At 50.2% G+C, this 24,707-nt stretch overlaps 1 protein-coding gene across 4 annotated transcripts in view; it reads left to right on the top strand.

The window, feature by feature from the left end:
• PLEKHG1 (pleckstrin homology and RhoGEF domain containing G1) overlaps positions 1 to 24,707 on the top strand; it is a 251,790-nt gene that overhangs the window by 20,583 nt on the left and 206,500 nt on the right. For 2 of the 4 annotated variants that reach the window (XM_075554382.1, XM_075554380.1), the window contains exon 2: positions 8,876 to 9,052. The exons of 1 other annotated variant lie outside the window; for it this stretch is intronic. The gene's annotated coding sequence lies outside the window, so the exon portion shown is untranslated. Of the gene's footprint in view, positions 1 to 8,875; positions 9,053 to 19,994; positions 20,135 to 24,707 lie in introns of all 4 variants that reach the window. One more of the 4 variants, XM_075554383.1, reaches the window with a different exon arrangement.

Raw genomic sequence — 24,707 nt, 5'->3', positions numbered from 1 at the left:
GAAGGAAATAAATGCTTAGGAACAAAGAAAGCCAACAAGGCTAGACGGTGGTTCTTGAGAGGATCCATCACATTGGTAAGCCATTAGGCAAAGAAGTGAAGCTGCAAAATACCCAAATAAGAGCAGAGATGGGGGAAATTACCCCTTTTATGAAAAATGGCACCTGAACAGATTTGAGAACTTCGAAGAAACGGACAAGCACCTAGACATAGACTACCTACCTGAGCTAAGGTGAGTAGAAGGGGGATTTGAGTGGCTCCCTAGCCAAACCATTGAAGACCTAAAGCACAAAGCCACACAAAAGCAACTCCCCACAGAGACAAGCCCGGCCCAGATGTGGTCCCTGGAGAACGCTATCAAGCCCTCAGAGAAGATCTGACACTGGTTCCGCTCAAGCCCTCTTCTAAAACATCGGAAAAGGAAGAACTCCTCCCCATTTTATGACGCCAGCCGAACCTTGTTCTCAAAGCCAGGAAAAGCAGACCATTCCAAGCCTGCGTCCCACGTGAATGTAGTTGCAAAAATGCTCAGCACCGCCCTGTGTAGTAGAATCCACAGCCCATGGGGAAACAAGACAGTGTGATCCAGGACGCTCATACGAGGGATGGAGGTTCGGTTTGACATCAGAAAACCAGTCATTGCAATCTCCTGAGTGAGGGAGAGCGCCCCATGATTGCCTCCATCTGCGCAGAAAAAGGAAATGGATCACATCCAACACCCTTTCCTGATACAAACTCTCAGCAACACAGAAATAGGAGGGGAATTCCTCAACATCATGAAGGACATGGATACCAAAAAAAAAAAAAATCAGGCCACATCATTCTCACTGAGAGGGATAAAGAGAGCTTTGGGATTGAGTCTCAAGAGACAATTTAGTCAATTGGCATAACGTAATCCCCAAAGATAATGTTCTGCAGTCTGATTTGGTGAGTGATGCCAGGGCTCCTAAACACTTAGGGGGGGGAGGTAAAAGAAAAATCTTTGCAGCAGCCTGCTGACAATATGACACTTGGTCTCCTAATGTGGAGCAAAGGGAATGAAGGGAGCCCATTGCTGTAAATTACCCTTGGAATTTAGCCTGGAAGTTCTAGCTGCAGGTTGCTTCTCAGCTAAGATAACAGGCTGACGCATTAAGTAAACAGTTATCATCACTGAGGAATGTGCTCCCTAGCAATCACCTGTATGGGAGCAGAAGACAAAGCAAAGCAGGTGAGGAGGGAAGGGAAACTCCATCAGAAGGGCCGGACTGGAAAACAAGGGGACCCCCCCCCCCATGGCACAGAACAATGTGTAGAAAAATTGCCCCCAGGGGAACCCCCTTCTGTGTGAAAACTTTCACCCAGGACACAGGAAAGCCATATTGTTAACAAAAGTTTATCTAAAAACGTCTTAAAACACCTGGTGAGCGTGCATCAGTATCAGATGCCAGTCAGTGTTTGGTGAACAGCTGGGCAGTTTCAACCCTTTTGTTTATCGGTGGCCGTTTCCTTTCAAGTTCAGAAAGATGCGTGACATCAGGAAACACCTGAAGATGGTGACCTACTTGCCTCTTCTAGCCTAATTTAGGAGAACTTGGTTAGGCGCCTGAAGATGTGAACTCAGGAGACACTAGCCTTGAAGGATGGAATCCACCAACGCCCAGAAGTGATTGCGGCGGTGCACTCGTCTCAGGGCCGTGGGGAAAGAACCTTGGTAAATACTGCCGCCCTCCCATGTCCACCAGAACTGGGGGCAGATGCTTCGAGTAGTTTTAAGAGGCTTAGAAAGAAAATAAAGAGCTTTGAAAAGCAAGGCTTTGCCCACATGTCACCTCTGGAAGCTGGAATTGGATCTCTTCAGCAATTTAAATTCTCTGAGTTTTCCTTTCTCACATGTTTCCAGAGAATGACAGGAAATCCTTTGTAACAGGGTATCCTGAGTTTGGAGGGTTGTTAAGCTTAGGAAAAAGAAAGACTCCTCTCCCCCCCACCCCTCCCCCTCTCATTTGGCAGTAGCTGCTGGCGGCGAGCTATAGACTCCCTCCCCCCAGCTTCTCCGAGTCTGAAGAGTCGTCCTCACTGGTTTTGAATCACACTTGTTTTCATGGCAGCCCAGGGAAGACTGAAGAGACTTCCTCTTGAAACAAGTTTTGTGTTTGTTTGTTTTGCTGAGACAGCGCCTTTATCCTCCAGTTGAGCCAAAGGAATCGGCCCCTCTTGGAATTTAAACAAACATGAAGGCCGGTGACTCTGCAGAGTTTGCTGTGGAAGCACGGGGAGCTCAACTTGACCGGTTAATTAAGAGTGGGGCCCAGGGAATGCCTGCGTGCTTTTTGCAAGTCTCTAACTCCCTGCAGGGGCCGTGCTTCTGGGAGAAGGCTGCCTGTCAGTGTCTGAAAGGCTTTGGGAGGGTGGAGCTCTGGCACCCCAGCAGGGTGTCCTGTGGAAGGCCCCCGAGGCTTTGGGTCTAATTCAAAGGTACTTATATCTTGCCAGACTGCCCAGGAAAGTTCAGAACAGTGGGCAATGCCTTAAGCTGCCAGCTGGTGGACGGACGGGAGCTTGTGAGGCGGGGCAGCAGCGTTTTTTTCACCAGGCTTCTAAATGCAAAGGATTTCCTTTAATTCTCCCAGGCTTCAGACAAACCTATGGCAGCTTCTTGACGGGCCTATCAGCAAGCATTGTTTCCTTTAGGGCCTGGGGTGTGGGAACTGGTCCCAGGGGAAGAGAATATATCTACATGGCTGAGGGTGGGGAGCCCACCAGATGAGGGGGTGGGGCTGTGTGTGTGCCTGTATTTCTTTAGGAATCTGACCAGAAGGTTCTCTAGAAGCAAAGATGGCAAAACCTAGACTCACTTGCTGCGAGGAAATATTCCCTAGAAAAGGACATTTTACTTGTGAACACAGGTCAAGTGAAATAGGAGGACATGAGGGGGCCGCCTTCCCTGAGATGGACTTGCACCTGGACCACGCCACTGGCCTCAGGCACACCGACAGTCACGTAGATAAACAGCACAAACCAGAGACCACCCTCCTGCCATGGGGAGGAGCCCTGGCTGCACTCAGGCTGCTAACCGCAAGGTCAGCAGTTCGAAACCACCATCTACTCCATGGGGGAAAGATGAAGCAGAAATGCTACTGTGGAGATTTCCAGTCTCAGACCCTCACGGAGTGGTTCTCCTCTCTCCTGTAGGGTCGCTGTGAGTCGGCAATGGTCCCAGGCAGATTTCGCTCTGCTAAGGTCTGTAAGGCTCGGAGGTACTCACTGACGACAGATACAGGCATATAAATATACTCGTGTATATGTCACTGTTGTCCCGAATGACAGTGACCCTGTGCGGCGGAACTCTGAAGCACAGAGAGCTATGGGTCTGTTATAAATTAAATTGATTTTACATATATATATATATTACAAAGCCTGGAGTTAATGAAATCTAATGTATCCGCATAGACCATTTTCGTTGATATTTGCCTAGCGTATATGTCACTGTCCCTCTTGCGTGTTCTATTCAACCGTGTGAAGCGTGTGTGGCATTTTCGTGTATATTGATGCGAACGGCAACAATGAAACAGTGAAGATATGAAGAGCTATGAGAGACTCCGCTGATGAGTTGGATGGTCGGTTTGATCCCTGGAAGGGTCTTCTACAGTGTGATGAATACAGACACAAAAGACTTCTTGTTATTATTCGATCATTATTACCAACATTATGCCGCTTTCTTATCTCCAACCGACCACTGGTGACCATGAGCCTGACTCTTGTTGGCCCCAGGCCTGTCAGAGTAAACGGGCAGCATGGGGTTTCCATCACAGAGGTTTGGGAAGTCCTCCGCCAAAGCTTTGCGTCTCCTAATAAGCCTGTCATCTTTGTGGAAGCGGACTGCCACATCTTTGTCCTGTGGAGGAGCTAGTGGGTTTGAACCACCGACCTTTGAATTAGCAGCCCGGGCATAACCAGTCCATCTAGTGGAGGGTCTTTCTCTTTTCTGTTGGCCTTCGTGATGTCCTTGTCTAGGGACTGGGCTCTCCTGACAACATGTCCGAAGTATGTGAGACAAAATCCCACCGCCCTCACTTCTAAGGAGTATCCTCGCTGTCTACTGCTCCATAATACCCAAACTCGCGGCCGGAGGGTTGATTCCAACTTACGGTGACCCTACAGCACAGGGTAGAACTGCTCCGTTTCCAAGACTGTCGTTTATGGGAGTCGACGGTCTCATTTTGTTCCCTCTGAGAGGCTGCTGGTTTCGAACTGCTGCCCTTGGGGTGAACAGCCCAATGTATAACCACTGTGGTATCGGGTCTAGTATAGAATATTTATTATACCATACAGATACAGCTTTTAAATGACCTCAGAATTCAAACCAAACTCATGGTCATTGAGCTGGTTCCCACGGAGAGCTCCCCTGTAGGGCAGGATAGAATTGCCCCATGTGGGTTTCCAGGGCTGCCGTCTTTGAAGGAGCAGCCAGCCTCGTCTGGCTCCTGCAGAGCAGCTGAACTGCAAGCGTTTTGGTTAGCTTGGTGGGTGGTTGAGTGCTTTAACCACTGAGCCACGAGGGCTTCTAATTGCATGGTGTCCTTCTCCATTCTGGTATTTCTACATCTTTGCCTCCCACTCACATCCATGACCCAGTTCCGCAAGCAGAAGGTCCTCAGAACTCAACGCCCCCTGAGTGGGCAGTGGAAGATGGTGAGACAGCCAGACAGGGAGGTTTGCCCAACGCATCTTCATTGGAATGAACGTGGGGATGCTGGCTGTTTAATCCCCGCTGAGACCTTCCATCTGAGGGAGCAGATCCAGGGAGAGGGAAGCCGTCTGGGAGCACGCAGCCTCGGGGACCTCCCAGTTGGTGTGGGGCAGGAGGGAGAGGGGACAGAGAGAGAGAGAATAGACTCTGTAGTCAGACCTGGAATCACAGTGCTGTATGTTTTTCCCTCCTGCCCACTTCCCGTTGCCCGCGACGCCAGTAAGCCAGGGCTCCGGTGGGCTCGACCCTGCGCTCCAGAGGAGCCGGAGGCACAGATGAGTTCTGGGGTCCAGCTGGGACCACTGACCTTTGAAAAGACAGCCGCCTGCTGCGGGTTTTTTCTGCCCCTAGTTTGGGTTTTGAGTTTGGGAGAGTGCTTTTGAGTGAGTGGTTTACAACCTTTCCCAACCTTACCTGTGCCGGTGTGGTTGGACGCTGTCGAAGGGACAACCCTACACGAGAGAACGGAGCACCTCCCAGCCCTGTGCCGTCCTGACAATGCTCTTTGAGACCACGGTAGGAGACTGGGCCAGTCCACCGCACAGAGCGCCTTCCTCCTTGCCACTGGCCTGCTTGACCGGCATGTTGTCCTGCGACAGGCCCTGGGCCATCCTAGGACACGTTGGAAGGGTGCATTCTGGCTCTCAGGCCTCTAAGACGGTGTGGTCATTCTTCCTGGAGTCTTCCTGAGAATCCTTCGGTACGGTCAACCTTTTTTTTGGCCAACACCCTAATAGATGCCTCTGCATTTTCTTGACAAATGTCTTTTTTTTTTTAATCGATGACCAATCACACACTTTCAAACAATATGATGTTGATTTCAATTTCAATGTTTTTCATACTAGGGGGTTGTGCATGTGTGTGCGTATGCAAAGGGACAGAAAAGCACTAAGGTTTTCTTATTCAAAAGCATTCTAAACCTGACCTCCTCCAAGGCATCAAACCCCAGGTGGCAGTTACATAATCGCAACTTGCAACTGTCAACTTGCAAAGGGGTGGGGTCTCGCCTGTCAATCAAGTCATAGCCATGGTGCCTCTGTGTAGGCATGGCCTTCTCCTGAGGATTCTGGGAACTCCTGTCTTCCTCCCTGGAGGCAGGACACATACTCTCCCTGGAGACATTCCTGCTGACAAGCCACATGGAGCTGCGCTGATGGAGCCAGAGCCCTGGAACTGGAAGAACCACATGGAGACCCACACCAGTGCTGAAATGCTTCCACTGCCACTGGATCCACAATACTTTCCACCCACTGGTCTGTGATCTTCCTGCATTCAGCATCTTTGCATGTGTCGCATCAGTCTGAAGAGGAATTTATCGAGTGGTATTGGACATATGGGGTAATATCAGACTATGGACTTGATCTGGACTGGACTGGACTGTTTTCTTAATAGACAATTGCTCTTTATAGGAAACTCTTGAAAGCACACGAGTCTATGAATTTGTTTGTCTAATTAGCCCAGACTGACACACCACACAAAGACAGGAAGCTGTGGACCTGGACCTGTCGACCCCCTTCTCCCTGCAGGGAGAGGCAAGCCTTACGGCTCTCCATTCTGTCCTGACCCCTGCCACACCCAGGCCAGGCCAAGGGGTTCCTGGGGGAGCAGGAGATTGCTTTGGCTGCCTGGGCTTTTCCTTTGTCCCCTAGGCCCATTCGGTATGTGTGAAAGTGGGGAAGGGCTGTGTACACACGCCAGCCCCCTCCTGTTAGGAGGGCTCGCCACTCCTCTCCCCCCGCCCTCCCCAGTTAATCCAAGCACAGGTGCTGACCAGAGCTGGCCGTGTGCTCTGTTTTGTCTGTCTGTGCAGTTGCCTGGTGTTTTAGACTTGACTTACCTATTTAAAAAAAAAAGTTGTTTGGTTTTCTGATATACCGAGGGGGGTTGGTGCACATGTGTTCATTGGGTAACAGTAGCTGCAGTGCCATTGGTGATGTGGCACTCGCTTATTGTACCAAGTGCTCTGACCGGCCACGTTTTCTGGGGACGGAGGTGAACAGGCACAGCAATGACCAGTGCCTTGAGGCAGACAACATGGGGTGATGGGATGGAGAATGAACTTGGATTGAGGAGGGAGGGCCCTTTTATTACCATGAAACACACATCCAACCCAGAACCACCCTGGAGGACCAGGTAGGGTTTCCCCATGGTGTTTCCGAGGCTGTAAATTTTTCGGAGGGAGAAAGATGGGGCTTTCTACTCCCATAAAGAGTTGCAGTCTTGAGAACCCGCAGGGGTGGTTCCATCCTATCCTACAGGGTCGCTATGAGTCACGATTGGTGGAGAATTAAAAAAAGAAAAATAGGAAGCAAATTGCTTCATCTTACTCTCAGGGAGCAGCTGGTGGATTTGACCTCTCCGTTAGCAGCTAAATGCTGAAGCCCAGCACCACCAGGACACCTGTCTCACTTGTTACCCAAATAAATCTTGGTCGTTGACGTGCCGAGTGGCAGCACATTGAATCGATTCATTGTCTCTGCTCCTTGCTTTGGAGCTGGGTGCTTCCCAACTTCACCTTCACAGCTCCTTGGTTTGCTCCTACTCTTTACAGTTGCTTTAATCGTGGTAACAAACACCTGAAGTTGTTCGAAAAGGGACTTGGCACAAATGCTTGTCATGTGCTCAGAGCAGTGAAGCCCTCCGCCATCAGCGCTGTCATTTATTCTCAGGACAGTTGGGAGTGACTGGCATTTGTCGAGAAATCCAACAGCCTATTCCTTTGGGCAGATCTGCTGCACAGGACCTCCTTAACAAAGTTCAGGAACAGAGATGTCCCCTTGAAGACCAAAGTGTGCCTGCCCAAGTCATAATATCTTTAATTGCCTCATATGCATGTGGCGGCTGATGCATTGGGGTTATGGCGTTGGCCGGGGATATTCAATGAGCATGGACTGCCAGAACAAGCATCTCTGTCTCGAAGGAAGCATGCTCCTTAGAAGCATGGACGGCAAGACTTTGCCTCATGTACATTGGACCAGTTCTCAGGAGGGACCCGGCCCTAGAGAAGGACAGGGATGCTTGGTAGACCAGAAAAGAAGAGGCCTCTCAGGGAGATGGATAGACGCAGCCCCAACAGCAATGATCCCACATAACTGGTGAGGGTGATGCGGGGCCACTTGGGGGTTTGTTCTGTTGTGTCATGGTGCTGCTGAACGTGTTCCCCACTTCCAGGATGATGAGGAGTCTTGCAGACGTAGTGGTTTCCTGTTGGGCTGCTAACACAGAGTCAGGAGTTCGAAGTCACCAACCACTCCTTAGGAGAAAGAGGGGGCTTTCGATGCTCACAAAGAATCATAGTCTCAGAAGCCCCCAGGGGCGGTTCTTCCCTGCCCTGTAAGGTCACCGGGAATTGGTACCTCTCAGGGGCAGTGAGTTTGATTTTGAGTCCCCTTACCCTCAGAGCCCTAATCCTGTGGTGCAAGCCAGTTACCACCGAGAGTCCAATTTGAGCAAGGAACCAGTTGTCCCAACGGGAATCTGTGACTTTGGCTATGTCATTGGAAGCTAAACTCCACCCCTTTGCAAGTTGACAGGAGAGTATGTAATTGCCATCCAGAAGTACAGCTAAGAGGAAAACTGTGCAACTATGATAGAGTTAGAGAAAAATCATCGCAAGCTTTGACTGAGGTCCCCGTTTGTCTGATTTGTCGCCTGAAGACAACATGGCCGAGTGGACAGTATCGATATTTTAGTGGGGAGAAGTGATATGAAAGTGGCTGGTGTAGCAAAAGGGGTGAAATTGTTAAGCAGGAAACACAGAGCCCAGACCATTGGTTGGAAACGTACTGGTAACTGGCTAAGTCAGAAACCAGGCTATGGTGATAGCCTATCTCAGACAGCGAGGTGCACAGAGGGTAACAGCCTCCACCGTGATCTCAAGTCCGGGGAAATGAATTTCTAAGTGTAATGTTGGAGGTTTAGAACCAATCGTTGATTTTTCCATGCTTTCCTCTGGGAGGAATATGTTCGGTTCTCGAACTTTTCCATGTTGCAACATGAATTTGGAACACATTGAGTGCGATAACTGAGGTCTCTTAGTGCCTGCTGCACTCCGACTAGCCTGGTGAGCAGGACCCTCGTGCACCGAAAACAACCACGTTTCTTCCCTTTGAAAAACCTTGTGCCTTTTCTTGATGTACGACAGGCCGACAGAGAGTACACAGTTCGTAGCTGCGTCCTTTGGAATCCCAGAGTGAATCTTCCCACTTTCAGGAGCACCGGGATCAAGACTTGGGCCAGTGATACTGCCCCACAAACTCCCTTCCAGCCCTCAGATTCTACCCAGCAAATGTCACTAATGTCCTGACTTCTCCGACCACAGGTGGGTTTGCTTGTGATTGAACTTGACATTGACTATCTTGACATTGACTGTCGTCAAGGTTGGCTTATTTAGTTTTGTGTCTGTGAGGCTCACCCATGCTTTGCATATCACAATAGTTGACTCATTCCCCTGGTTGTGTATGTAGTGTTTGTTTTATGGATCGAGGCATGATTGATTTATATTGGTGGGCCATTGAACTCTTCTCAGCTTCGAAGTACTATGCCCTCGGAGCGCAATCAGTAAACTTGGTGTGGTGTCTGCATTTTTTGTGGGTGTGTGTATGGAGTTGCTGAATCACAGGGTAAACGAGTGCTCCGTTTCTGTGGTTATCACCGATTTTTTTTTCAAGTAGTTTTTCAACTCTTTAAATGACTTCTAGAGAATTGACTCCACCTAGGCTGCACCACGGAACCGAAATAGGAGAACAATGGCGAGGAAGGCGCAGGACTGGGCAGTGTTTCCTTCTGGAGTCCGTGGGGTCGCTGTGAGTCAGAACTGACTTGGTCTCTAATAACAACATCGGGGCAACTGCTCAGAAGTAGCCCAGTCAATGGCCTGTGTCATTACTGACCTCACTCCCAGCGGTCTCCAGTCAGAAAACATTAGCAGAGCCTCCTGGTGTGTCGCCTGTAAGCCACATTTCCCTGTGGGTTGTGTACTGGGCTGCTACCTTCAAGGCCAGCTGTTTGAAACCACCAACCGCTCCGAGGGAGGGACAGAGGAGGCTTTCTGTTCCCCGGGAGAGAAACTCACCAGACAGTTCTCCCCAGTCCTAGAGGGTCACTGTGGGTCAGAACCGATGCAGTGGCTGTTAAGGTTTTGAGACGGTCCGCTTAAAAGTTACAGGCTCTGGCGCAGGTCCTCCACACTGCGTCCTGTGTGGCGCCAGAGAAGCGCCCGCAGCCGACTCAGTGTGTTGGCAGCGCACCCGGCGGTGCCGTCCCCCTGAGAGTCCTCGCACCTCTTCAGCTCAAAGCAAGGGCCAACCTGACTGAGAGCTCTCCCGAGATGGCCAAGCAGCCAGACTGTGATCTGGAGAAAATTGAGAACAAAGAAACACCCGCCCTCGCCAAGCTTCCCCATGACCTGCAAGGTTTCCTGAAGGCCCTGGTGCTGGTCATGCAGGTGCAAGAGCAGGCCGGCAAAGAAACCAGCAGCAAGAAATAGTCCCAGTGATAACAGCAAGTAAAAGAGAAAATAACAGATGTTTGCCACCAACTTTTTGAAGCCCCTTGTATGTCTATCACACAGCATTTGCCTGTTCAGTTACTGACAGGTTTAAGCCTTATCGACAGTAATTACAAGAATCTGTTTGCAAACTAACATTCCATGATCCGTGTAGTTTTTCCATCACCGCTCCCCTCCACCCCTACTTTCTCTGTACTGACCTTAGTACCACTAAGAAACTTTGATATCTGTTTAAAAAAATTACAATCTCTGCTCCAAAGTTACTTCCAGAGACAGAGAGAGACTCCAAGGCCATCGCTCTGCACCTGACTCCCACCGCGTGGCCATCAGTCCGCTTCCAAGTTGATGTTTTTTCTTTGTGTAGAAATCAGGTCCCCCGTCTCTCGAGATATGAAGAGTGGAGATCCACACACTGATTAGGGCGCGAAGCTCGGGGGTGAAAGGACGTGAAATGCGAGCTTACAGATAACAGTGGCCTGTTTTCTGAAAAAATAAAAACAGCATCAGCAACATGTAGAAAAAAACTGAAACATCTGGTTTCCTCTAAAAGCATGACTCTGCGCCTGAAAAATCCAGCAGTGTCCCATCCACTTTGTTTATTCGGGTTACTGGGTGCAGGAAATTGGGTGTCTGCATGGCCTGCCTGGCTGAATTGAGCACAGATCTCTGTCGGCCGGTGCCCGCCCCAATGAGACCAGGTCTGCGTCGCCCGCTTGCCCTGCGGTCCCTTGGAAGACCTTACCGCCCCCTGTGCTCGCTAGAAAGTGACATCCCAGGACCCAGAGATCATGCCGAGCCCTGCGCTTGCTTCTTCCCGAACATCGTGCTGTGTGACAAGCAGCATCTGGGGAACTCCGGCTTCAGTCTGTCTGGCCTGCATTAAGATTTATTTTTAATGATGGCCTGGTACCCACACGGTAATGGGATTCTGAAATAGAAACCCACCCCCACCCCGCTGCCTGGTCTCGCACGGAAAAGGCACTGCATCTTTAACTGGTCTGTGTCTGCCATGTGGGCAGCAGATTGAACCCGGAGTAAATGCTTGAAAGGTTTGCTGAGACTGAAGTGGCCGGGGGAGGGGATGCCACTGCCCCGGCGAAGCCGAGCCATGGAACCACGCTCTCAGCACCCGCGCGTCCTTGAAACGTGATGTTTCTGCTGCTTTTCTTCCCCGAAAGCGTTTTCTGATTTACTGTAAATTGCCACTGCGCTCTGATATGAGTGTATTTTCTTGATATGAACTCCAGAAAGGATGTTGACCCCGCAGAAAATCCCGTGTCTGCAGGAATAGCATGAAGTAGCCGTTCAATCCCGGCTTCTCTTGGGAGCCCTTGAAGATCCACTTTCGCAGTGCCCTCAGCGGGGCACGTTTGTCTGGGGACGGGGCGGAGGTAGTAAAACACCCACGCTGGCCCTTGCTTCCCCAGACCGGCTGTGTTAGAAGGTCCCTGGGTGCCCTGGGTGGAGTGAGTAGTGGTTATGCGTCGAGCTGCCAGCAGCAAAGTCGGCCATTCAAAACCACCAGACTTTCCACTCCCACAAAGAGTTCCAGTCTCGGAAACCCACAAGGGCCTGTTCTACCCTCCCCTGTAGGCTTACTGTGCATTGAAATCGACTTGATGTCAGTGAGTTTGGTTTGGTTTGTTTGTTTGTTTGTTTGTTTGTTTGAGAGGGTGGTGTGAATGGGTTGCACTCCACCCTTGACTGCAAGGTGGGTAGTTCGAGCCTGCCTGGTGTGCCCCCACGAGCTTGGCCTGGCAGTCTGCTCCCAGTTGGATCATAGCCAAGGAAGCGCATGGAGGAGTTCAGCATCGGAACCCAGGAGGCCACCATGAGGGAGAGGCGACCTGGCGGCGTGGGGTCCAGTGCTGTTTGTTCTGTCTGGATGGTCGACCAACTATACCCAGCCTGGAAGACTTAGGCTGGAGCTCATTCGGTTCCTGAGAGCTTGTTGAGATGTGGCCCCCATGACGGATGCCCTGCTGATCAGTCAGAAGCTGAGGTGGTCCCACACTTCCCCGTGTGAGTCTGTAGAATAAGGATCTGCGTCGTAACCACATCCCCAGGTGAGTCACAGGCTCGTGGAAGTTGGAGAAGCTCCGCTCCAGGTGATCAGTAGGAAGGCAGAGCTGTCATCTGCTAGGTGTTAAGAAAGGGCCCAAGAGGAAGTGCGTGCGCATGGATGTTTGTGGGCATGCATATACCCACTAGCATGGGGATGATTCAGTGTGTGGGTGCAGGACCCGATTAGAAACCGATAGAAGAGGAACTAGCCATTCTGGTCCATGAGGTAGACTGACCACAGTGAATAGCTGTAGAGGGAGCCAGTTTGGATGTGAGAGTTCAAGCATTCTCCACGCAAGCTTGGGCAGGAGACGACTTCACTACCTCCAGCGAGGGAGGACTCTGGACAGTTTGGGCTGAAAGACTGCACACAGCAGCACACTGATGCTGGTGGTTTGTCTGTCTGCCAGCCAGTTGACATGATGCATCAGGCCTCTGATGCCCATACCCGTGCTGTGATCTTAGGACCATGTTGTTACGGGGGCTAGCTGCCATCAGGTTGGCTCCAGCTCATGGCATCTCTATATAACAGAATGAAGCATGGCCCAGTCCCACAGCACCTTCTGGGTTCCGGCACGTCCTTGTCTGAGCCGCTGGTTGTGGGGCGATGTCAGCCCCCCTCGTTGAGTGTTTCTCCATGTTTGCTGATCCCCTGCTTTGCCAACGTGGCTCTCCTGTTCTGTTTCTTTCCTGATGAGGTGCCCCAAAGGAGCAAGGCAGAAGTCGCCCTTCTTCGATTCCAGGGAGCCTTCCAGGTTTATTTGTCCTAAGACGGATTTGTTGATTCTGCTGGTCATCTAAACCATCTTTAGTCACCTTTGCCAACACCACGGTTCATGTGCATCCGCTCTTGTCATCTTTACAAATAAATCTCCCCTCCCCCATAACCTGATGATGTTTAACAGCGGTGCTCAACCTGTGGGTCGCGACCCCTTGGGGGGGTGTCAAACGACCCTTTCACAGGGGTCTCCAGTTAACAGTATCAAAATGACAGTGATGAAGTAGCAATGAAAATAATGTTATGGCTGGGGGGACGCCACCTCATGAGGAACTGTATGAAAGGGTTACTGCCTGAGGAAGGTTGGGAGCCGCTGCTGTGTAAGCTGTCACACGGTGGTGATGTTGAATCAACCTGAATTTTTAGCAAGAGAAGATTGCCTAAGTTATAGGAGCCTCATATGAGGGTCTGTTTGGGGCAGTTAGGATTTCTCTGGAAACATCAGCAATCAAAATGCTTTAGCATTAAATTAAAACACGGGCCATTTGGTGCAACAGGCAAAATCCACGCAGGCCACATCACATTTACAAATTTTGCTAAATTTATATTTTGAAGTGAGGATTCAGGAATATGGGTAGGATAATTAAAATAATATATAATTGCTTTTATTTAAACATTTATTTTAGCAGCGCATGGGTGGTTCAGTGGTAGAATTCTCTAAACATTTATTTTATTTAATGTATTTATAAAACTAAAATTATTCTTTTTTATCCAAAAGTTGCCAGCACTTTGTTCCTACTAGTTTTCAGTTACCTCTTATGTTGTGACCAGAAAATAAAACAATGTCACTAATAAAACACACAAAATCTTGGACAGCTGACTAATGTGATGCACAATCATAATGACTTCCCTCTAAAAATGATAACTAGCGTTGCCGCCAGGTATGATTCATAACAGCACCGCCCAGAGTGCTCTTTGTAACCTTTGCGCTTTTAGGATCTGTTTACATGACGTGACACTGAGAGTGGCAGATAGATCGCGTCCAAATGTCACCGGGACTGAGTGAGTGTGTTTCTATACGTCCACAGGCCCCCAGGAAAGGCACTGGGCCACATGCATACTCATCTTCAGTAGTTAAAGGGTTAACGAGGGAATTGCATGTATGGTCTTGCCTCAATCTCCCCTAAGTGCTATTTTATTCATACCAATTTTTTTTCTATTTTCATTTTATTTCAGAGCATTGTGGGCCACAAAACATTACCTCAGGGGCTGCATGCGGCTCGCGGGACTCCAGTCTAACAGCCCTGCTTTAGCGCATCCTAGAGGAGGCAGGGTTACATCAGCTTAGTCCATTAAAAGGGAAATAACAACAGCAATACTACATTAAAAGAAATGGCAGGAAACTCACCAAGATAGTAAAAATGATATAAAGTTATATTTCAACTTTGACCTCTCCATTTTGATTGAATGTAGACTTCTCTGTATTTTCCAGGCAGTGTGTGTTTTTTCAAGATTCCCATGACTGCGTTTTATCTTCACAGTCAGGAAGAGCTGAAAAAACAAACTTCTTGTTGTGGAAATAAAAGTTAAAGATCCTTATCTGAGAACCCTTTTCCTAGTGAGGGTAGTGGAGGAGGTACCGTATATACTCGAATATAAGCTGACCCGAGTATAAGCCGAGGCACCTAATTATTACCTGGGAAACCAGAAAAAATTATTGACTCAAGTATAAGCCTAGGGTGGAAAATGCAGAAGCTATTGGTGAGTTTCAATAATCAAAACAAATGAAAATAAAATTACTAAAAATGGAGACATCAGTGGGGTAATGTATTTAAATATTTATTTTAAATAAAAAACAAATAAAAGGACAACAAGTCATTTAACATTAGTAAACTAGCACAGAAAGTGGAAAATAGGTTCAGCAAAAACAATAAGGTATCAACAATGATACCTTAAGAGTACTATTCCCTGAGCTCAATCAACAACCAAGCTAAAATGCAAAGAATTAAAATCCTTCAAAACTGGATTCTCATCATCATCGTATCCCAATGCAGAGCTTCAGATGGTGTGAGGTCATCATAGACGCTGTCCTCACTGAGATCGCCGTCATCACCATCACTGCTGTCATTTTCATACAAAGTACAGTCTTCACTGCCATCCATAGCATTACTAATACTACATTTCTGGAAGGCACGTTGCACCATGTCTTCTGGCATGTCTTCCCATGCATCTCGAACCCACTTTGCTATTAACTCTATGTCAGGCTTCATGAGATTTCCTCCTTTTCTTAGTCGGGCTTGACCAGATGACATCCATTCATGCCACATCCTTCGCACATAGTTTTTAAAAGGCTTATTCAAAGATACATCCAGAGGCTGCAGTACAGATGTAAGCCCACCTGGAATAACAGCTAAAGTAACTTTACTAGATTTTGCCAATTTTTTTATGTCATCCGATAGGTGGGCTCTGAACATATCCCAAACAAGTAACAATGGCTATTTCTTTAAGGCTGCTCCTGGTCCTCGGTTCCAAATTTCTTCCAACCATTCTTTGGTTCCGTCTTCATCCATCCAGCCTTTAACATGCACACGAACAGTAATTCTTGGTGGGAAATTGATCTTTTTAGGCAAGGTCTTTCTTTTAAAAATAATGACAGGACACAGCTTAGTTCCATTAGCCAAACATGATAGAACAACTGTAAAGTGTGTTTTTTCATTTCCTGTGGTTTTGAGAAAAATGTTTTTTCTCCTAAACTTGCCACAGTTCTGTTGCTTGGAAGATCAAGTCATGGCAGTTTCATCCATATTCCCAATATCTGCCAGGTCATAATTATAAATCCTTCTTTGTTTTATAATAAATGACTGGAATGACATAATTTTTTCTTCCAGGTCTTGTGGCAATTTCTGGGAAATCTTTGTTCTTTGTCTCAAACATACTAGGCCAAACCTATTCATGAAGTGGGTACACCATCCTGCTAACACAGCAAGTTTTTCAATGCCTGGTGCTTTCTATTTGTCATCCTTAGCCATTTGTAGAGCACATATGCGGATTCCCATGGGTGTTACGCAGTAACCATTTTGACGACATTCCATAACCCATTTATGCAATTCACTCTCTAGAGCCCCATAAAAAGACGTTAAACCACAACGAGCTTTTTTAGCTTTTGGAATCTGTTCCAAGTCAGCCTTCATTTTCTGCCACTCCCTCACTTGCTTTTCATCAACACAGAATTCCCTACTTGCAATACTGTTATTGCTCTCTTCTGCACTTGACACAACCTTCATTTTGAAACCAGCCTCATATGACCAGCGTTTTGTTTTGGTTCAAGAATGCCACCCCACCCCCCATGCAATGTGTTAGCTGGGAGGAGAGGGGGGAGTCTGTGGTATGGTGGGGGAGTGAGTCCATGCGGACAGGGGATGCAGGATGTGAATTAACACAGAGACCAGAGGGGAGAGACTGAGCGCAGCCACGGACACATCCTTACCAGTTCAGCTGCCGGCCTAAGTGAATCACTACGGTTGCTTCTGCGAACTGGAGCAGTCCATGTCATAGGATGGCTCTGATTGGTCAGATGTGAGTAAACAAACATTCAAAGCCCTGCAGAGTCAGCGGGTCTTTGAATGAACAGTGGAGAAATGACAATCACTGTGAGATAACGGGCGCTTGTCCCGTTACCTGTTGGGGGGAGGGGCAGTGAGATGTTACACCTCGCTGGGGTACCACTGACCTGTGTATAAGTCGAACCCCAGTTTTTCAGCACTCAGCTTATACACGAGTATATACGGTAGGTTGTTTCAGGAGAGCACCCTATGATCCTGCTCTTGGCTGAATATTATACTGGGTCGGTGGTTTGAATCCACCTGCCACTCAATGGGAAAAAGATGAGGCTCTCTGTTCTCGTAGAGATTTACAGACTTGGAAAGTCTATATAGGGTTACTGTGGGTTGAAATTGGCTTGATGGCAGTGAGTTCGTTGATTGATTGGTTGGTTGGTTGGATGGATGGACGGATGGATGGCTGGATAGATGGATCCAGTGGTGGTTCTTTGAGACAATCCTTGCCTTCCATGCAGGAGACCCAGGTCCCACTTCCAACCAGTGAATGAAGCACAGCCAGTGGAGGCGAGCGTGTTGCTCGGAGATTTCAGCAGAGTGGCCAGGCCCAGGCGGGCCGGACAATCTACTTCCAGAAAGTTAGCCTAAAAATGAAAACCCTGTGAGACAAAGAATCTGATCTTGTTCGTGGGGTCACCATGAGTTGGTCACCTATTCGAGGGCAGCCAACCTCAACATTGCATGTACAGCACCCTCTTTTCCAAGCAGGTTCTGTCTGTTTTGTTTAGCAGGGAGGCTGGGGCCCCTGAGAGCCAGAGAAGAACCATTCTGGGACCGGGCTGAGATACATTCTTGATGTACAATTGCTCCTTCCTATAAAGCTCTTTCTTACATACAGATGAGTGTCCCTGGATGTGTTTCTCTATAGAACCCAGCTTAATACAAAAGCCTTTGAGGAGACCAGAGATTCCTGGCTTTCCCCACCCACTGGCTGCTCCTTCCCAGTCTTGGCTGGGCCTTCATCCTCGTCCTAAGCCTGGCGTGCAGGAGTGGCCCGAGCAGCCTTCTGGCCTCTTCTCCATCTACACTGGCCAAGAGAGTGAGGTGGTGATGGCTGGGCTGTAAACGCCACCCTTGATTTGATGGTTTCTGGGTGTCTATCCCTACTTTCTAGACCTCCTCTTGAAAACTAGAGTCCTAAATCTGACTGGCAGCCTGACATCCCCACTGACAGATGAGACGAATGTTGTGATCAAGACAATGCACCCCAGACTCACAGTTTCCCAGCCTAGTGGGCCCAGGTTCTCTCTGCCACAAATGGGGCAGCGCACTCAGATGCTCAGGCGAGACCCCATGTCCCTGCCCTCACTCTTCTCTCTTCACCATGATGGCCCACGACAAAGCCACCGGCAATCCCATTGGCCCCACCTCCCAGACACTCATCCCTGGCTCACCCCTGCCTGAGCTCCCAGCCTGCCCCTGCCCCATCCCTTCTTACCTCTCCTAATCCACTTCCCTGCCCAAACACCACACCATCATAGCAAGTGACCTCATCGACACTCCTGGGGCAGCCCCTCCACTGGCTACCATTACCCGCCCAGTGAATCTTGAACATGAATAAATCTGCACGAGGAGTATGGGGGTGGGGAGCTGGCACCTTCAGAGTTTGACCTTAACAGTGGGTGGCTATGGGAGTTGGCAGGGTTCCCTGGCACTGCGAGGAAGAGAAAGGAGGCAAAGCTTAGAGGACTGGGGAGCATGGAAGGGAGGTGAGCGGGGGTGGGGACAGTGGGGTGAGGCACAGCATGCCTTCCACTTGGCTTTGCTCAAGAGGTGCCTCTCGCTCAGAGCCCCTATGAGCACGAGGGGGTTCCTGGGATCAAGCCAGCCCCGGCTCTGCCTTCTCTAAGGCTGAGCCCATTCGGGGGTGGGGTCGAAGGTGTCACAGCGGGGAAGAGAAGGAGGTGTGCACGGCTGCAGGGCCACAGGGCGTGGGGCATCCAGCCACTGTGGTCTTCTGCCACCCAGCATGCCAGCTCTCCCCTGCAGTCACCTCCCCTGCTTGTCATGTGGTCACAGCCCCCCCGCCCCTGTCCTCTGCCACAATCCTGTGCCTAGAATCTCAGCTGAGAAAGGGTGAGTGTGTGTGTGTGTGTGTGTACGTGTGTGTACAGCAAGCAATTCCAAAGCTTTAGTGGGGGGCATCCTCCACTCCTTCGATTTTGTGAGTTTGCATCACCTCCCAGATGCCTGCTGCACCCCCGCCTCGTCTGACTTCCCCAAAGTTGTCAGCCTTTCACCTCGAAGCTGACTCCATAGATCCCTGGTCGGAGTTCTTCCTGAGCCTGGGGGCCTTCAGAGACCCTGTCTCCAGGGTGCCTGTCTTGGGCACTATTGCCAGCTCTCTGGCCATAGGTAGTGTGCCCCCATCTCGCCTGGGACCTGTGTGCATGCAGAGCTCGGGCCTGCAGGGGCGAGGTCAGGCTGTGCAGTCCTGCCCTCGGGTGCTGGGTGGGACCAGGGTGAAGAAAGAAGGGGCAGCTGAAAATGGGCTGTTGCTGTTCACTGCCATTGAGTGGCCCCGACTCCTGAGGACCCCGTGTTAGACAAGCAAAGCGTTGTCCCATCCGGTGCCACCGTCACAGTCAGCGGGTGCTCAGTCCATTGTGGGGCACTGCGCTGTGGCCAGCCTCGGGGTTCATCTTCTGGCGCCGTCGGGACAGTGTCCTGTTGTGAGCCGTCGGGATTCCACCGGCTGGCTCTCCGCAGGCCCTCTCCTAACCTGCCACACCTTGGAAGCTGTCCTGAAGCCCGTCCATGCCGGTGACCTGCTGGTGGTTCACATGCTGGCGGTAGATCTTCCATCACATGAGCCAGAACAGCTTGGCAGCCTGCAGGTGGACACGTGGGAGACACTCCATCCAGGAGAGCCCTCCTTTGGGGACCCTGGGCGGAATCAGAGTGTGCTTTGATCTGGTTCCCTGGCCGTCGGACTCCATGTTCATGGTCTTTGTTGTTCCAAGTCATGATCCCTTTTAGTTTAATTTTCTTCTCTCTTTTTAAAAAAAACATCATTTTATTGGGGGGGGGGCTCTTAACAGACATTATAACAATGCATAAATCAATGGCATCAAGCACACTTGTACATATGTTGCCATCGTTATTTTCAAAACATTATCTTTGTGCTTGCGCCCATAGTATCAGCTTCATGATCCTTGTAGATGCACACGGTGAGGTGCACCTCCCGGTCGCCTCCCTGTGATTTGTACAAAGAGTACTATTTCTGCTCTGGGAGAATCCATTTCGAGCAAGAAGAGCTTGTTCAGCGCTGGGGAGAAATTGCTACAAATTGGAAAACTACTGGCTGTTAAAATATCCCGGTCTTCGGACTGACCACGCTGCTGTTTGTTTTCAGACTCAGCGAGGTGGAGAAGCCACGATATCTATAAATCAGTGTCGGCAAGTGGCAGAACCTTGCCACTGAAACGGTCATTTCCAAACCAGGGAGTCCAGTCCAATCGACGTGTGTAGGGACCACGAAAACGCACATGGGGGGTGAGTAAGCCAGGTGCGCTGGTGTTTAGAGAGTTCCGTGCCTTCTTGCACAGAAGGGCTGGATGTGGAGTGGATGAACTCGCTTTGCCGGGCTCCGACAAAGACAGGCCGTCGGGAAGAGGCGTCTCAGGACGACAGAGTTGCACTTTGCCACAAGCAGGCTGTCCCTGGGAAGGGTCATGTGCTCATCTGTGGCGTTGCATGTTTTAATCTTTAAACAAACAGCAAAAACCTCTAGTATCCGTCCTCCTCATGGCTTTTTCCTAACACCTCATTGAGTGGTACAAGCCCAAGCAGCCTTTAGTTGGGTGTGGAATGAAATAAGGAGGCAGAGGGGCTGACTCTGTGGGCCTCCTCTATCCTGGAGCTGGTGGCCCACACGCATGTTAGCTGCCCAGCAGGGCTGTGCTCAGAACACAGGGCCTTCTCAGCTCCTGTGTTGGGGGCCTGTGCTTTAAAACGTAATGCGTATTGATTACTTGCCTCCACACACTTGTTTTGGATTGACGGCAGCCAGGCAGATCGCTGGGAGTTTCACACGCATGATAAACTTGCTCTTCGCGTGAGCAGAGGTCGGAGTCTCATGTCTAGGATTCTGTTGCATGCGGGCCTGGGCTGGCTCCACACATACTCTGATCAGTGGGTGGCTGCAGGCAGATTCTCTCTGGAATTACCCTCTTCTGAGTCTCCTGAGGGGCCTCCAGAAATAAAGCACAGAGAAAAGAGCAGCTTCGGAGGGGCTCCTCGGGACTAGTTACATTCCAAGCAGAGAAGTCTGCTCAGAAGGGGAACGGCCCACCCTGCTGCCCAGGGGAGAGGTGTTGAGGTTGGGATAATGTGTGCATTGGAAGAACGTGGGGAGCGGGGTGGGTGCCTTAGAAAGAAATGTGATGGGCTTACAGAAGAAAGGCGATGTACTTTCCAAAGCCAGCCAGTGAGATGCTCCTTTAGACCACCAGAGACTGAGCCTGGGGACCGCACAGGAGCAGCCTGTGTTGTAACCCATTATGCATGTTGTACGTGAAGTTGCTATGAGATGGGGCCGACCCATAGCAGTTCGCAGCAGCGGCATACTGTGTGTTTAAGTTATGTGTCTGAAACACACCTCATCGTTGTCATTGCTGACTCTGACCGGGCTCTCCGTATGCCCCCTGGTAGGACACCGCCCTTCTGCTGTCCATCTCGAAGATCTGTTGGCCCTTCAAGACCCAACTCCTGTGCTCCCTTCCTGAGAGCCTCCGGGCTATCTCAGTCTAATGAGACAGTGGACCCTTCGCAGCTCTGGGGGCCGCACTGGTGGATTGGCTGTCCCCTGGCAGGCCTCTCGTGGATGGGCAGCCTCCGATGGATCCAGGTCCTCTGTACCAGGCGGGCAGTTCAGGTCAAAACTCAAACCCTGCAACCAAGTCGATGCCAACTCACAGTGACCCAAAGGACAGGATAGAGATGCCCCTGTCAGTTTCCAAGACTGTTTGTTGTTATTGGGTGCCATCGAGTTGGCCCTGACCCATAGCAACCCTGTGCACAACTGAACGAACACAACACAGCTGCCCAGTCCTGAGCCATCCTCACAATCGTTCCTTCGCCTGAGCCCATTGATGCAGCCACTGTCTCCATCCATCTTGTCGATGACCTTCCTCTGGTTCACCTGCCCTCCACTTGACCAACATGATGTCCTTCTCCGGGGACTAGGCTCTCCTGACAATTTGTTAAAAGTCTGTATGACAAAGTCTTACCATCCTTGCTTCTAAAGAGCACGCCAGCCTTACTTCTTCCGAGACAGATCAGTTTGTCCTCTTAGCAGTCCCTGGAACTTCCAATACTCTTCTCCAGCGCCACAATTCAAATGCATCCATTCTTCTACGGTCTTCCTTATTCAATATCAACAAGTGTTTAGGAGAGTGGAAAGCCTGCCTTTCTCCCGCAGAGCGGCTGGTGGTTTCAAACTTCAGGCCTTGCAGATCAGATCACAGCCCAATGCATAACCAATATGCCACTGAGGATCCTCTTGGGTACTTCAGGTAGACGGTGCTTATTAAACATCCTGTACCACGTGCCCAACCACCTGTCCGTTTGTTACAATGTGGCAGCTTCCGTATTACTCTGACCCAGGAAGCCACGTCACTCATACTGAGATTCCAGCAGCTTCACCCATGGTGGACAGGTTTCAGTGGGGCTTTTGGATTAAAACAGACTAGGAAGAAAGGCCCGACAGTCTGCTTCTGAAAAATCAGCCAATGAAAATCCTGCTTGAAGATGAGTCTCTAGGTTGGAAGGCATTCCATGCACCCAGTGGGCACAGCAAAGGGCTGGAGCAGACTAAATATTCTGAGCATGGTTCAGAGTCAGAGGGGGGTCACAGTCTGTTGTGCCAGGTGGCTATAACTTGGAGTCGACTTGATGGCAGCAGACAATGATGGGCAGGTGTCCGGCAGGATGGCACCTCTGCAGGTGGTGAACTCCCAGTCCAGCAGGGGTGCGGGCCTGCACCTTGTGAAGGCCGATAGGAGGTGCGGGGAGAGAAGGTCAGACGGGTACGGCCAGAGTGCCCCTTAGACTCAAGGATGGGAAGACGTCGTCTCACATGCACTGGGCGTGTTGTCAGGAGAGGCCAACCCCTGAAGAAGGACATCAAGCTTGGTAAAAGTGGAGGGGCGGTAAAGAGAGGGAGCCCCAGTAATGAGTTAGAACTGACTCCAGGGCGCCGAACCACCAATCGGTCGGCAATTTCCTAAGGATGTGTTTCCTTCGACTTTGAAACAGACTGGGAAAGCACCATATTCGATGCTCTGTTTTGAACGCTTGGCTTAGTTCCCTTAGCAGGCTTATTGTTTCAGAGACAGGAGACGGTATAGACAGCGCAAGGCGTCTCTTCCCCACCACACAGGCAGTTTCTCCTGCGGCTGACATCTCCCGGCGCGTGCTGGCCTTGGTTACCAGGGTGAGCTACTACTGGGACATCGTTCTTAACTCAAGCTCACCGTTCCCACGGAGTGGCCTCTGTGTTGTACATCCTATGAGCTTTGACAGATGCACAACATCACATAGCCATCGCTACTGTACCACACAGAATTATTTCAAAAGCAGCAGAAAGCCCAAACCCACTCCTTTGTGTCTATCCTGACTCATGGCGACCCTGTAGGACAAATTGACCTGCTCCTGGGGGTATCCAAGACTGGATACCTTTCAAGAAATGGGGCAGCTTTATCCTTCCTCCGAGGAGTGGCTGTTGGGTTAACCTACCAACCTTGCAGTTAGAGGCTTGCCTGGATCCCCGGTGCTCCACCTGCTGCTGGCTCTCTTCCTCCCGATAAGTCCCCGGCTCATTTGTCCTAAACTGGAAAACACCCCTTGAGTGTTTAAACAAATCACTTGAGTTCTGCTCCTTTGAAAACTGAAGCTTCAGTTTAACATCTCCAGTGAGTGCAGACTGGAGACTGCACTCAATAAACAAATCACTTGAGTTCTGCTCCTTTGAAAACTGAAGCTTCAGTGTAACATCTCCAGTGAGTGCAGACTGGAGACTGCAGGGCTGAGACGTGGCTTCTGCCCTTGGGGAGATCACCATTGTGATCAGAGAGGCAGAGCAACATGTAATCTGCATGTGCCCCTTTCAGGGATGACTTCCTGAAGGTCAGTGTTGACGCGGAGTCAGGAGAGAGAACTAGCCAGGTGCAGAAGAGTGGGGAGGTCCGGCCGGGCAGAGGTAAGAGCAGGGCTGAGTGCGGCGAGCTAGGAAAGACCCCCAGCCGAGAGTGCGGGAAGCGGTCTGGGTTGCCTTGCGTTCCACGAGAGGCTTACGGGAGTGGGAGGTGAGGCCACAGGCGTGTCCATTCGTTTTTGCAAAATGCGGGCTCTTGCATGCCGGCACGCAGCCTGCCTTCCCTAGTCCATACTTGGGGACCGAGGCCAGCAGCTGTTGGCGTAAAGCTGTGTAGTGAACTCAACTCTGTGTGTCCTCGTCAGCCATCATAATCGGGCAGTTCTCTAGGGGCTTTCCATTCTGGGAAGCCATGGATGTGTCCGGCAGGATGTGGGGCTCTACCCAGGTGGGTAATGAGCAAGAGGCTGTCCCGAGATGTGCTGCAGGCAGTTGAGAAACAAACCTGAAGGCTTTGGGTGAAGTGGCCAATAAAAGGCCCGGGAGCCTTTGAAGGCGCACCCTGGCCCGGGGGAACCTCAGTGGACGAACAGGCAAGTAGCACGAGCGGAGTCCGTGAGAAGAGAGGAAGTGGGTGATCTTAAAGAGTTACACTTTTTAAAAGTGGACGCAGGAGCCCTGGTAGATCCAGTGCTTAAATACTGGCCTACTATCTGAAAGGTCAGCAGTTTGAACCCAGCACAATCTTCCATAGAGACTGCAGCCTTCAAACCCCTCTGTCCTAGAAGGGACGCAGGTTATGGGTAAGGAAACTGATAGTAGCCTGGGAGTGGAGGAAGGGATGCAAGGTCCAGAGGGGAATTGTTTAGGTTGATGGAGGTACCGCCATTGGTATCCAACCCAAAACCAAACTCACTGCCATCGAGTCAGTGTTGATGTATAGCAACCCTGCAGGGCAGGGTCAACGTGCCC

The sequence above is a fragment of the Tenrec ecaudatus genome, chromosome 7 (genome assembly GCF_050624435.1).
Source record: "Tenrec ecaudatus isolate mTenEca1 chromosome 7, mTenEca1.hap1, whole genome shotgun sequence".
Lineage (NCBI taxonomy): Eukaryota > Metazoa > Chordata > Mammalia > Afrosoricida > Tenrecidae > Tenrec > Tenrec ecaudatus.
This window is presented reverse-complemented; position numbering and strand designations above follow the sequence as displayed.